Genomic DNA, 13,009 nt, shown 5'->3' with positions numbered 1-13,009 from the left:
AAAAAAAAAGTCCTCCCTATTCAACCAACAGGTGAATTAAAGATTGAAGTGGAAAGTTATTTCATTTTACTTAGATCTACAAACAACACCCATAACAGAAGCAGTCAGAAGAACAAAAAGATGTGTTGCATTGGGGAAATCTGCTGTCAACAACCTCTCCACAATTCTAAAGAACAAAGCTATCCTTTTTGAAGACTAAGGTGTACTTAAACCAAGTCATAATATTTTTAATTGCTTCCTATGGATCTGAAAGTTAAAAAAAAAAGAATACAGATGACAGAAGAAAAACTGAGGCCTTTGAATTATGGTGTTAAAGAAGAGCACTGAATATACCATTGAATATCAAAGAAGAAACAAATCTGCTCTGAAGGAGGTATACAACCAGAGTACACTTTAGAGACAAGGATAGTTCAACATCATTTATTTGTGTCTATTTTTAGGAGGAATTGGTCCTTCGACAGAGATATCATGCTCGGAAAACAGAGAGTCAGCAAAAGAGATAAAAAACCCTCAGCAAGGACAGACACAGCACCTACCATAGTGGGCTTGAGCAGAACAGAGATCATGAGGATAATGAAAGGCAGGGCCAAATCTAAAAATATTGTTCATAAGGGTTACAATGAGTCATAGACTTGATGGCGCTTAACAACAAGCGCTACCAGTGATCCAACAAGGTAAAAGTTAACAAAATCTGTTATTATTATATTATTATGACATACAAGTAAAATCTTGCTAAAGGCAATTTAAAAGTGATTAAGTTAGTACACTAACAAGAAACTGCCAGAAATTCAGCCTGGGATTTGGAAGAGGATGTGGAATAAGGGATATTATTACTGGCATCAAATCAATCTTGACTGAAGGAAAGGATAAGGGGGAAAAATGGGTATCTCTGTTTTATTGTCTGTGCAAAGGCATATGACTATGTACATAACAAATCGTGTATAGTATTGTGACAGAATGAAATGGCCAGAACACTTAAATGTGCCCATTAAACACCAGTATGGAGGCTAGGTAACAGCTCAAACGGAAAAAGGGGATACAGCACGGATTAAAATCAGTAAAGGGTAATGTCAGGGTTGTATCTTTCACCATTCTTACTGAAGCTTTACGTTGAGGAAATAACTCAAGAAACTGAACTATATTAAGGGAGATATGATCAGATTACAAGAAGAATCATCAACAAGCTACAATATGCAAATGACACAGCCTTGCTTGCAAAAACAAAGAAGACACAGACACGAAGCATGTGTGAAAGAAGAACAAAGCATGTATTACACTTCAACATGTTGTTGTTATGTGCCATCGAGTCGCTTGTGACTCATAGTGACCCTCTGTTTAGAGCCCTAAACCCTGCTCTATCCTGGGCCACCTTACTGTCTCTGACACACCTACTCCCATCAACTCACCATAAAGAAAACATAAATCCTCACAACTGAACTAAAAGTAACATCAGATAAAATAAGGAAAAAAATGGAAATATCTAGAATTTTCTTTTACTTAGATCCAAAAGCAATCAATAGCCATGGAAGTAACAGTCAAGAAATCAAAGGATATACTGCACTGTGCAAATCTGCTGCAAAGGACCACTCTAAAGTACTAAAGAGCAAAGATACCCTTCTGAGAATGAAGTGAGACCTGACACAAGTCGTAGACTCTTCAGCTCTCTCTTCTGTGTGTGCAAATTGGGCAATGAATAAAGGGGACCAAAGGGGAATGAATCCTCTGAACTGTGATTGTGCGGAACAAAGCAGAATGGATTACAGATTTCCAAAATAACAAAGTCTGTAATGGAAATCATGCAGCCATAATGTTCCTCAGAAGAGAGGATGGTGAGATTTTGTTTTACATAATCTGGACATGTCATCAAACGGGGAGAGTTCCTGGAGAAGGATATCATTCTTGGTAGAAGGAAGATCTTCAACCCAGATAGACTGACATCTACAATGATGAGCTTGAGCACAAGAAAGTACATCGATAAGACAGTGTTTGTCTGTAGTACAAAGGGTTGCTATGCGGAGGAACTGACCTGACAGCCCCTGACACATACCCACCTTACACACTGATAACAAAACATGCTGCCATGCACACCCATGTTTACTGCAGCTTTGTTCACAATAGCAGAGTTGGAAACAACCCAAGTGCCCATCAACAAACAAATGGATAAAGAAGCTCTGGTATATTTACACAAAGGAATACTACGCTGGATTGAAAAACAAGGAACTCGTGAAATATTATACAAAATCGGTGACCCTGAAGGACATTATGCTACGTGAAATATCTCAGACACAAAAGGAAAAAATACTTCTTGGTACCACTGTTGTAACGCAGGACTGACATCGGGGTTGAGGGGAAACTAATAGAGGATAAATAATGTATACTGTATTGAAATACATGAGGGAGAGAACTGTTTAGGAGGAATATATGATTAGGTATTATTGTCATGACAAGAGTCCATAATGAAAGCTGCATGTGGATTAGGTGGTGGGGGAGGATTGTGTAACAATGGAAGATTTTTTTTTTTCAAAGAGAAAAGCAAATTGTGGGGGGAGGGGTGGAGAGGGAGGAAAGTGCAACAATGAATTAATGGAAATCCAAAGTCTCTGTAAACTTTCATTAAAATAAATTTTTTTTAAAAATGGGGGGACGATTATTACACATCTAGTGAAAGGCACAATAAAAACAAAAACAAAAAAAAAATCCATTCTGCCAGGAAATGGTAGTGATTACAGCTATGAGTTTATGAGCATGCGAACTGGAGCTTTACAACATGGCACACTGACTTCTGGTAGACTGTAAGAATCCTCTATAGACTCCAGTAATGAGCTGAATTTTGTTTATTAATGTTATATTTAGCAAGCCCTAATACTGAACTTAAGAGGTTATTAGTCAGTAGTTCTTAATTAATTGCTCATTAAAGTGAAAGCCTATGCATATTTTTCACTTATGAGAATGAAGAAATAGACTTGTATTTGGGGATTAATTTAAATCTCAAGACACACTTTCCTTGCCCATCAGAAGGCAACAAACCACATATTGAGAATCACTACTCTCAGTGCCAGAACCCTCAACTCCAAACCTTTATGATTGAGTCAAATTGCCTGAAACAATTCCAGGCTCTGTCTGAGAAGCCTGACCTCTGCTCACTCCTTCCATCGGAAATGTCTGGCCCTACTCTGTCTTGGTTTAGCATTCTGTAAAAACTTACACAGCTGTGTATTCTTGTTGCTGTTAAGTGCCCTTGAGTTGGGTACAATTCCTAGTGGCCCTATGAACAATAGATCTGAACTCTGTCCAATCTTGCACATTGTTTTTATCCTAAACACATTTGAGCCCATTGCCACAGACATTCTCATTGACGTTCTTTCTCTCCTTTGCTGACCGTCAACCTTTCCAAGCATAATGTCCCTTTCCAACAAACAGCCTCTTCTAACAACATATCCAAAATATGTGAGACAAAGCTTCAAAATCTTTGACTCCAAGGAACACTGGTTGCATGTGCTCCAAGACATATCTGTATGTTCTCTGGCAGTCCATAGGATACACAGCACTCTTCTCTAACACCATAGCTCAAAAGCATTGATTCTTCTCCTGCCATCTTTATTCACTGTCCAGTTCTGACTGAAAAGTGATTGGAAAGACTGTTACTTCTATCAGGCACATCTTAATCTTTTTACTGACATCATTACAGGAATTTGGAGATATCCCTAAATCAAACTTTTCCAATGCTATATATCTTCCAATCTCCTGACTAGTGGTACCAAGGGTATTGATCATGGATTCAAGAAAGAGGAAACTGTTTACAATTTCAATCTTCATCTATTATGATGCTTATATTGATCCAATGGTGAGGATTTCACTTTCTTGATGTTGGCATGTAATACCTGTTGAAGGCCTTGATCGTCTGCAGCAAACGCTCCATGTCCTCCCAACTTTATACAATCAAAGTTGTATCATCTGCATAACACAGGTTATCAAATGTGCATAGGATATAATCAAATAATTTGCTCAATTCTGTGTCTCCCATATTCTAAAGAATCAGGTGACTTACGTGTGGGCTCTAATATCACTAAAATCATCTGATATATGATCAAAACCTAAAGCAATGAATGGTACCCTATTATTTCAGGGAAGTTTATGCTATTGTTCCTTCTAGGTGCCACTGAGTCAACTGCAACTCAGATTCTAACCTGGTCAGATGTTTTCCAAGCTTCAATCTATCTAGATAAAGATATGGGATAGTAAACAATTATTTACTATACTGGTCAAGGCTGTATCACAATACTTTATCTTCAGTCATTTTGAAAACCATGAACTTTTACTATTTTGAAAATCATGCTTTAATGATGACAGACTTCATACAGAATAAAAAAATTGTGTGTAAGGATCACATGAATAGCATAAATGCTTTACTCATTCATTCATCATCTAGACCAAAACCTAGTTTTATTAGAACACAGCACTTTTTTATTTGCCATTCTTGCTTATAGATGTTACATTCACCATAATAAACCCACAAACTTGTAAGTGGGAATAGTAACTAGAAACTTCCCAGGCTTTATTTCACCCACTGTTTGTATTTTTTAAAAAAAAATCTATAATATAAAAATATGTAAGAGACTATCATGGAAAGATTACTGTAACGGATTTAAAATCCAGATTAATTTGAGAAACTAACTGATTAACATATCAAGTCCTTAGATTCTCCAACTCTAAAGTAGAAGGTTTAAGTAACTGTTGCATAAGCTCCCTGAACAACAGAATAATAAAGTGTTTTCCCCATAAGGTGGCCATAAAGATCAAACAAAGTCATGCACATAGTACATGCTGAAGGGTACTGAATATCCTGTAGACTGCCAAAAGAACAAAAAGAGATTTCACGAAAAAATATACAGCCAGAATGATCCTTGGAGGCAAAGATGGCAAAGTTCCGTCCTTCATACTTCGGACATGGAGCTAGGCAATGCTATTCCATTCAAAGGGACATTGCGCTTGGAAAGGTGGGGGTCAGAGAAGGAAAAGACAACCCCATAATGAGACGGATTGACACTAAGACTTCAGCAATGGGTTCTCCTGTGTCAGAGATGTTGAGAATGGTACAGCATAGGGCAGGGTCCAAGTCGGCTATTTATAAGGTTGCTATGAGTTGTATGAGACTTGATGGCAGCTAAAAACATACAGCCCCATATCTTCACCATTGTAAACTTTCAGAGTATTCACACTAATTCTTCTTAAATAAGAAAATAGAGTCATCATCCCCCAAACGATTTTTCTTATAAGAAAATACATAGTCATCATCCCCAAAACCATTTTTTCACCTAAACCAGAGTAAAAACTTCTTGAAACTATAAAATTAGTTTCACTTAAAAGGTTTAGGCAAAGATGTGTAGCATGTGACAGTACATACAAACACTGTCAACAAAAATGGAGTTCTAGGAGCACAATCTATATGGAGTTAGGTTGTTGACCATATGGCAGTCTTTGGTGGTTCAATGCAGCAGTTTCTCAAGAGAAAGTGGGCAATCTCCTCTCTTATGTACAGCCCCAAAAACCCGTAAGAGGGTAACTATGGTCCAGAATCACATCAATGACAGAGAATGCTGAGTTCGGACTGTTAAAGATGGGGAGGCAGATTGTCTGCCCTCTTTGAGTAAGTTCATCCTAGTTCAATCCTCTGGTGATAACTCACATTTCCATGTTAAATATACAGAATCAGAATTTCTATTCAATATCATTTCCTGATATAGTACACCTGAGAATGAATGAACTAGAATAAAGTACTGTTTTGGGGGTCTTGTTTAGATTTTGTTTTCTTTCTTTGTTTTGTTTTGTTGTGTACTCTCAAGCCAGACCCAACTGGCACAGGAGGATATTGTCCCTCATTCTCCAGAGGAACAGCTGGTGGGTTCGAACTGCATGTCTTCAAGGTTGCAGCACAGCATCTTGCCACCAGGCCATCAGGGCTCTCATGAGTCTTGTTTTTTGTTTGTTTTGTTTCTTCTTTAAAAAGCCAATTAAAACAAAACATAAACAGCAAACAAAATGGCTCCCCTACGTCCACCATCATTTCCCAAGAGCATCTCAGAAGGGGACTTGAAAAACTCAAAGTATGAACTAAACAAAGGCTGGGGGGGGGGTCCCCTTAAGGAACAACAACATGAAAATTCTAGCTTTTCAGCAGAAGTGATCCTCCTGCCAAAAATATCCATCTCCAAACTTCACATCTCTTCTACTTAGTTTTCTTTATCAATTCTTAATCATAATTGCCAATTATATATTAACATTTATAATACATATACATTAAGTTTCTTTTTAACCTATATTCTCTCATCAAAAGTTAGGGGGTTTTTTCCTGATTTTTAAGCATCATCTTTATTCTGTTAACTATTAACATAATTTGCCAGGAATGTAGCCTTATACTTTTGTTTCAAATTGTTCGCATTCATAGTTATCACTCTAAATGGCTTTAATGTTTTTAATTCAATTTCTAAATTCAACTGTAGTCTAATTTTCTTGACCTGGCTTATCTTTCCTATGATCAGCAAGAAAGAAGTCCAGAAAGGGGATAAAAATAAAGAGCATTTAAGTCAAAAAAGGTAAATCATTTTTCTTTGCAACTGCTTCTCCTCAGTCTATGCTGATTCTCTCCCTAAGACTGTTCACCTCGGTCTCGGATGGTTTCTGGTAAATCTCACTCACTCATGGAAGATGGAGGTAAAACATACCAATTCCCACTCCCTGAGCTGTGAGCTCTGTTAGTGGCCACCGGATTTACTGCCGGTATTTCCCTTGTTAAACACACATATACAATCAAAACTTGGTGTGAGTCTCTATCTAAGCCAGGGATTTGGTGACAGAAAAACAAACAAAAAATCCTTTCATGACACAAGTTTGGCAATCTTGCCATTTAACCAAAAAAGGACTGTATAGGTGAGAAGCCTGGTACTACCAAAATTCTCTATACCAAAGAAGGTGGCCAAGAGAGATTGTAGTCAAACTCCCTTGAGCATTTGTTGTTGTTGTTAGATGTCACTGAGTCAAATATGATTCACAGCAACTCTATAAGCAACAGATATGAAAACGCTGTTCTATCCGGTGCCACCATCATCATCTCCAACATCTTAAGCCCACTGCTGCAGTTAAAGCTCACTGATGCATTCACTATGTCAATCCATCTAATTGGTAATCCACTTTTCTTTGGCTGACCTTTCCAAGCATGATATCCGTTTCTAAGGAATAGTGTCTCACAGCAACATGGCCAAAGTATGCGAGATGAAGTTCCGCCATCCTTGCCTCCAAGGAGCACTCCGGGTGCACTTAAACTACTAAATTCAAAGTACAAGGCACCTGAAGGTCCCGTCTCTCATTCAGGCAGAGCATCCTCTTGATGGCATCCTGCGCTATATGCCAATACTCTTTAGACATCTAGAATGCCAGATGGTGTAACTCAAAGTAGATATTATCTAGTGCCTCCCTGAGGCCCTCAGTTTCTACATTTGTAACTCAAGCCTGCATCGAAAGTATATCTTAAAAAAAAAATAAAAATAAAAAGTAAATCTTAAAATGAAAAGCACCCTTCTTCCTGTTGTTGAGTGCACCCAACGAATACATTCCTACTCATGGCAACTCTCCACGGTAAAATAGCACTGTATTCCAGGCTGAACTCTTCACGGAAGCAGATTATCAGGTCTTTTCTCCAGGAGAGCAACCGGTGGGTTCGAACCACCAACCTTCCAGCTACAAGCAGACTGTGTAACCACTGTCCCAGCAAGCTTGTCCTACTTACTTATTTGCATATGTAAATAGAAAGTGTGCATATGTGCAAGAGTGCCCATGCATGCTCTGGTAGCCTACTAGTAAGAAGCTGCACTGCAATTCTAAAATCACTCAGTTCAAATCCACCACCTGCTTTACAGAAGAATGAACAATCTCCTCCTATGTAATTTTTTTTTTCCTCCTATGTAATTTACTGCCTTTGAAAACCCACTGGAGGGCCCGCTATAGTTGGGTTCCAATTGATGGCACACAAGAACAAAACCATAAGCTGTGAGGACCCCTGGTGACATCAGTCCATGGAGAGTCATATTGCTAATCTAAAGGCCGTACTTTTCTGGCAATCTGAATCCACTAGCAACTGTTTAAAAAGAAAGGAGAGCAGTAGTCTATTGTGCAATTTATAGCCTTAGAAACCCAGTGGACAGTCAGTAATGAGTCAGTTCCTATGTGATGGCAATGAGAGAAAGGGAGAGCCACTTTCCCAAATCTAGATAGCCTCTCAGCAGGCCTTTCAGCCAGCCTTTCAAGGCATGCCATAGCAAGACATCCAGCACCTCAGCATGACAACCTCTAATATTGTCACAAGACACTCAATGTGACAAATAAATACATTATTTTTAGAATAAGAGATTCCCTGAAATTAGCCTGGCTAGGACCCAAAAAGTAAAGGATTCGGATATATTGGTTTTCCGAAGGAATGCCATGCCTGTTACAAACTTCAATTTTAGAATAATCAATTCTTTATAATAGGCCTTTTAGGCCTTTCATCTTTTTTCAGCTCTCAAGTACAGAACTTCATCAACCTCAGAGGAATTACTTTTCCAGCTGCCTCTCATCACCATATGGCAAAGGCCTTCACCTTCAGTTTTGATCTAGTTACTCGGCTTACAGATGTGCTATGTCTCTGCTCCTCTTCTCTCTGAGTAAGAGGCATCATGGGAGTTTAGAACGCTACCTCATTTCTCTTACTTTATCTATGTCTTCCTATCCTCCTTAGGGAATTCTTATGGCAAAGCCCATAGGGAATTTCCCTACTAATCAAAAGCCACACCTCTCTGGCTGACCAAATCCACCAGTGGCTCCCCAGGAGAACAATGGGCAATCTCCTCCTGAAACAAGGGCGGGTCAGCCCAGAATTGTTTCCAACTCCACAGCAACCAGTGAGTGAGGGGAAGATTGCGGTAAATTCCTTTTAGCAAAACCAAAGCCTGAAGAATCTAAGTTTTTGGATCAATTCATAATTTCTAGATTAATTCAAAGTCTGAAAAATCCCATGAGAATATAACAAAAATACTTCTAAAACCATATATATATTCTCTATTTTGCACATATTAAGTCACATTCATTTAAAAGGAATAGGTCTTAAGGAGCATATTCGTGAGAAGGAAATACATACATCTGAAAGAAATGCCACTTAGGAGTTCATATTGAAAATTTTGTAGCTTTTTCTCCCCTTACAAACCATTCTCCCCAAAATAGTCCATTCTCACTGTCTTCTGCACATTCTTAGAAAGCATTTTGTTAAAAGTAATAAACAGGTAAGTTGAGAGAGAAGCAATATACAATAATGTTTTGTTAGGCACTGTAATTAATAGCATTAATCAATTATAATTAATGTTTTAAAAGAAAATGCCTATGACTGTTTCAGTGAGAAAGTAGTATGATTTGTTAGCATTCACACAAATTTTTAAAAAGCTTGAAAAATAAACTAGAAAAAAAAATCAATCCTTGGAAAGTGAGTATGTCTTTTTTCCTTTATCAATTGGGGGTGGGGGAAGTGGCAGTGGGCCTTATTAACCTTGGTGGTTAAGGGTTAGTGTCAATCTGGCTAGTCCATGATTAGCAGTGGTTTGGCACATAGCACTTAACAGGACTTGTCTAAGGAGGTCAAAGGGTCACTTCAACCTAAAAAATGTTAAGTTCTATTGACAAAATGTAGGGAGCTCTGGTGGCCAAGTGGTAAGGAGCTGCAAGGCCGTCCTGAAAATGTGCATGTCCAATACACCAGCGGCTGAGCTAGAGGAGGAGCAATCTCCTCCCTTCTGATCTGCCTTTGAAAATGCACTGAAGTTGGCTACGAGTCAGTTCTGACTATGGCAATCACCAGCTACAACCCTACAACGTTAACCGAAAACTTCTTTTAATGACAAGAATGTCACACTCAGTACAAGTACCATTTTCCCACATCTTGGGTTTAGAAATTTTCAAGACAAACATTAAAAAATTATTTTAGTATACAAACTATTGTATTATAAAAGCAAAAGTAGACACTCAGGATTCTATAACATAGTGTGAGTCTCTCATTTAGGAAGGAGGAAAGTAACTGCAAAAAGTAGTCAAGAAGAGATACAGGACTCATACTCACAACTTTTTTGGGAATTACTTTCCCCCCATCACAGTTCTTTATTTCCTCTGTCATGTTACTATTTTATATTATACTAACACACTGTCCAAAAATATTTCTGAACAAGGCAAAGTAAACTGATTCACTCGCTTGTTTTAGAAATATTTGTTTTGTTCTTACTCTACGCCAGGTACTGTGATGGATGCCAGATCCAAAATGACAAATAAAAGAAGGTTCTTGCCCTCATTAGGGTTCGAGTTGGCTGAAGACATGAAAGGTAGGAGAAAATTGCTCAATTAATCTCATGATGAATATGCCATTACTGAACATTTATGAATTTTTAAACTTTTGTAATTTCTGAAACAGTTGCTATGGGGAACAAAGCCATGGATCTACTTAGATTTGGAGAGATTTCCATTAGGAAATGGAATTTGAGTTGAGACTTGAGAGGGGTACAGAGATCAGCCTGGTGAGAGGCAGCATCGATGGCAGGGAAGAGGGTCGTGAGGGGGATCTCTGGAAGGATAAAAATCGAGGGGGTTAAAGTTGAAAAAAAGAAAGAGCTACAACCAGTGTGCTGGAGAACAGAGAACTAGAAGGGAGGAAAGGAGAGAGAATCATGGATTGCACAACGAGAAGGCCAGGCAGGATTTGAGACTTTCCCCTGAAAGAAATAAGCAGCCGTCATATCCAAAAGGATGATATGAAAATAAATGGTTTATAAACATCACTCTGGTTGCTAGGTTAAGTCAAAATACTAGAAGGATAGGAAGTGGCCATACAGAGGCTCTTTATTCATTCATTAAACAAATACATAGTTTAAGAGGTGCCCACACTCTAGGCACTGATATAGCAAAAAAGAAAAAGAAGAAAAGCTGAGGTGTGAGATGGCAGCCAGCAAGAGGCTGATAATCTGCAAATGTGGAATGAAAACCATCCAGGTTGATGAAGCTAATTTACGGACGTGGCAAGAGCCTATTGTTTCTGACAGCCCTCCTTATGATAAGGTGGCCTTCAGAATCGAAATCCACTTTCTGGCAGTGTATCCATTCAAACCAACAAAGCTCACACTCAAAGCAAAGATCTATCACCTGAACATCAATGACTTAGTGCTGAAAACTGGAAGCCAGCAACCGAAACGGACCATGTAATCCTGGCCCTCACAACTCTGCTGAACCCAGCCTGAACACCCTCTCCAGGCAGACTGAGCTGCAGGATACCAGAAGGACCACAAAAAATTCTCTAAGAACACCAAAGCGTTTACTAAGAAATATGGGGGAAGCGAGCAGTGGGTTAAAATCTGCAGTAATTGATTCCAGCAAGTGTGAGAAGAGACACCACCCCCCAACCCCATCAGTGTTTTCAGACCCCCACAAAGCAGAACTCTGGAGAACTAAGCATGCCACCACCTGGTGCCCCACTTGTGGCAGTTACTAACTATCTACAGTTTTCTTAATCATAAGTGGTCTGGGAAACCTGTAAAGAAAGGATTAAAAATTTAAGATATTCTTTTTTAAAAACCAACAAACATACAACAAAGCAAGAATGCCAAGGATGCCAACAATATTCTGAAACTCTGATGGAAATAGAGTAAAGTGACTGACTGACGCTGCATTTAGGAAGGTAAGCTAACAATTAATATTCACTGATCAGTGGTTCATATTATCAATCACAGCAAAAAAAAAGTTTCTTTATTTCAGTTCTCCCAATTTCAGGTTACTTGGTTACTCCTTTAAACTTGTGATTTTAGTCAAACTTTTAAAGTAATGTAGCTTCAATATGGCAGACAAATAGACTCAATTCCAGAAACTCTCTGTTAGGTTCATTCTGAGAGCTGAACATCGTTAACTATAAGGCACAATGGAGACAGAAATAATATAATTTAACCTTCATTAAAGAAGACAGCATTTTACATCCCAGACAAGAAACTCAAAGAAGAAATAATATCCAGGAAGAGAAGTATGCAATTGAAAGCATTCATTTTATTACACAAGGGAGAAATTAAGAGATTAAAAACATAAATTTGGACTTATTTCACTGAACTTCACTGAACTTGTGGAAGTGGATAAAGTGAAATACACAACTGTATAAGCTTAAAAGAACAAACATGATGATAATGTCTTTGCCCTCCTCATACTCAAGTTCACAGACTTTTGTTTTGATGATGTATCTATCCTTTGACTTCCTAGAATAAGTCAGTCATGTAAGATCCCTCACTAGATCCGTTGTCAAGATGTGGAATATAGTGTACTGTATCATTCACCATTCATTATTTCCCATGTAGGGTTCACCACAAGAAATCACTTTCAGATTTTAGTGCAAGAAATAGAGTTCCCTCTCCTGAAGAATGCAGATCTTTCTTCATCCTTTGAAATGGGCATTATATAACTTGAAGCATTACATGCTGCCAAAGGTAATACAAATAAAGATTAAATACAGAACTATATTGCAAACTTAAAGGGAACGTTTATTATTATTATTATCATCATCATCACCACCTTCCTAGTAGCTTAACGTTACATATGTGTGTTTTCAATCCAAACGCAGTAAGTTCATATCCACCAGCTGCTTTGAAGAGGGAACACGGGCAAGCTCCTCTAATGTGATCTGAAGCCTCTAAAAATCCACTGAAGGGTTGGTTGCTCAGCTATGATTTGGTTCAGACCAACAGCAACAACAACAATGTAGTAATAAATAAGGGAATATACATTCATATAAACACATCATTTCACTTCACTTTACCTGCTGAGAAACTGAAAAACAAACTCAGAGCTTCACCGTAGCTCTTCAGCGCCTTTCAATTTGGGGGGCTCTCTTCCCTGCTTTAACTTTCTGCACTGCATCAAGTTTTCCCACATTTTACTTTTCAATAATCCGCTGTCCGCTGTCGAA

General features: G+C 38.3%; 1 pseudogene; it reads left to right on the top strand.

The window, feature by feature from the left end:
• The first annotated feature begins 11,004 nt into the window (after nucleotides 1-11,004).
• LOC102874926 lies at nucleotides 11,005-11,430 on the top strand (annotated as a pseudogene).
• The last annotated feature ends 1,579 nt before the right edge of the window (nucleotides 11,431-13,009 follow it).

The sequence above is a fragment of the Elephantulus edwardii genome, unplaced genomic scaffold, assembly GCF_000299155.1.
Source record: "Elephantulus edwardii isolate Elephantulus edwardi_28Jun2011 unplaced genomic scaffold, EleEdw1.0 scaffold00022, whole genome shotgun sequence".
Taxonomy (NCBI): domain Eukaryota; kingdom Metazoa; phylum Chordata; class Mammalia; order Macroscelidea; family Macroscelididae; genus Elephantulus; species Elephantulus edwardii.
This window is presented reverse-complemented; position numbering and strand designations above follow the sequence as displayed.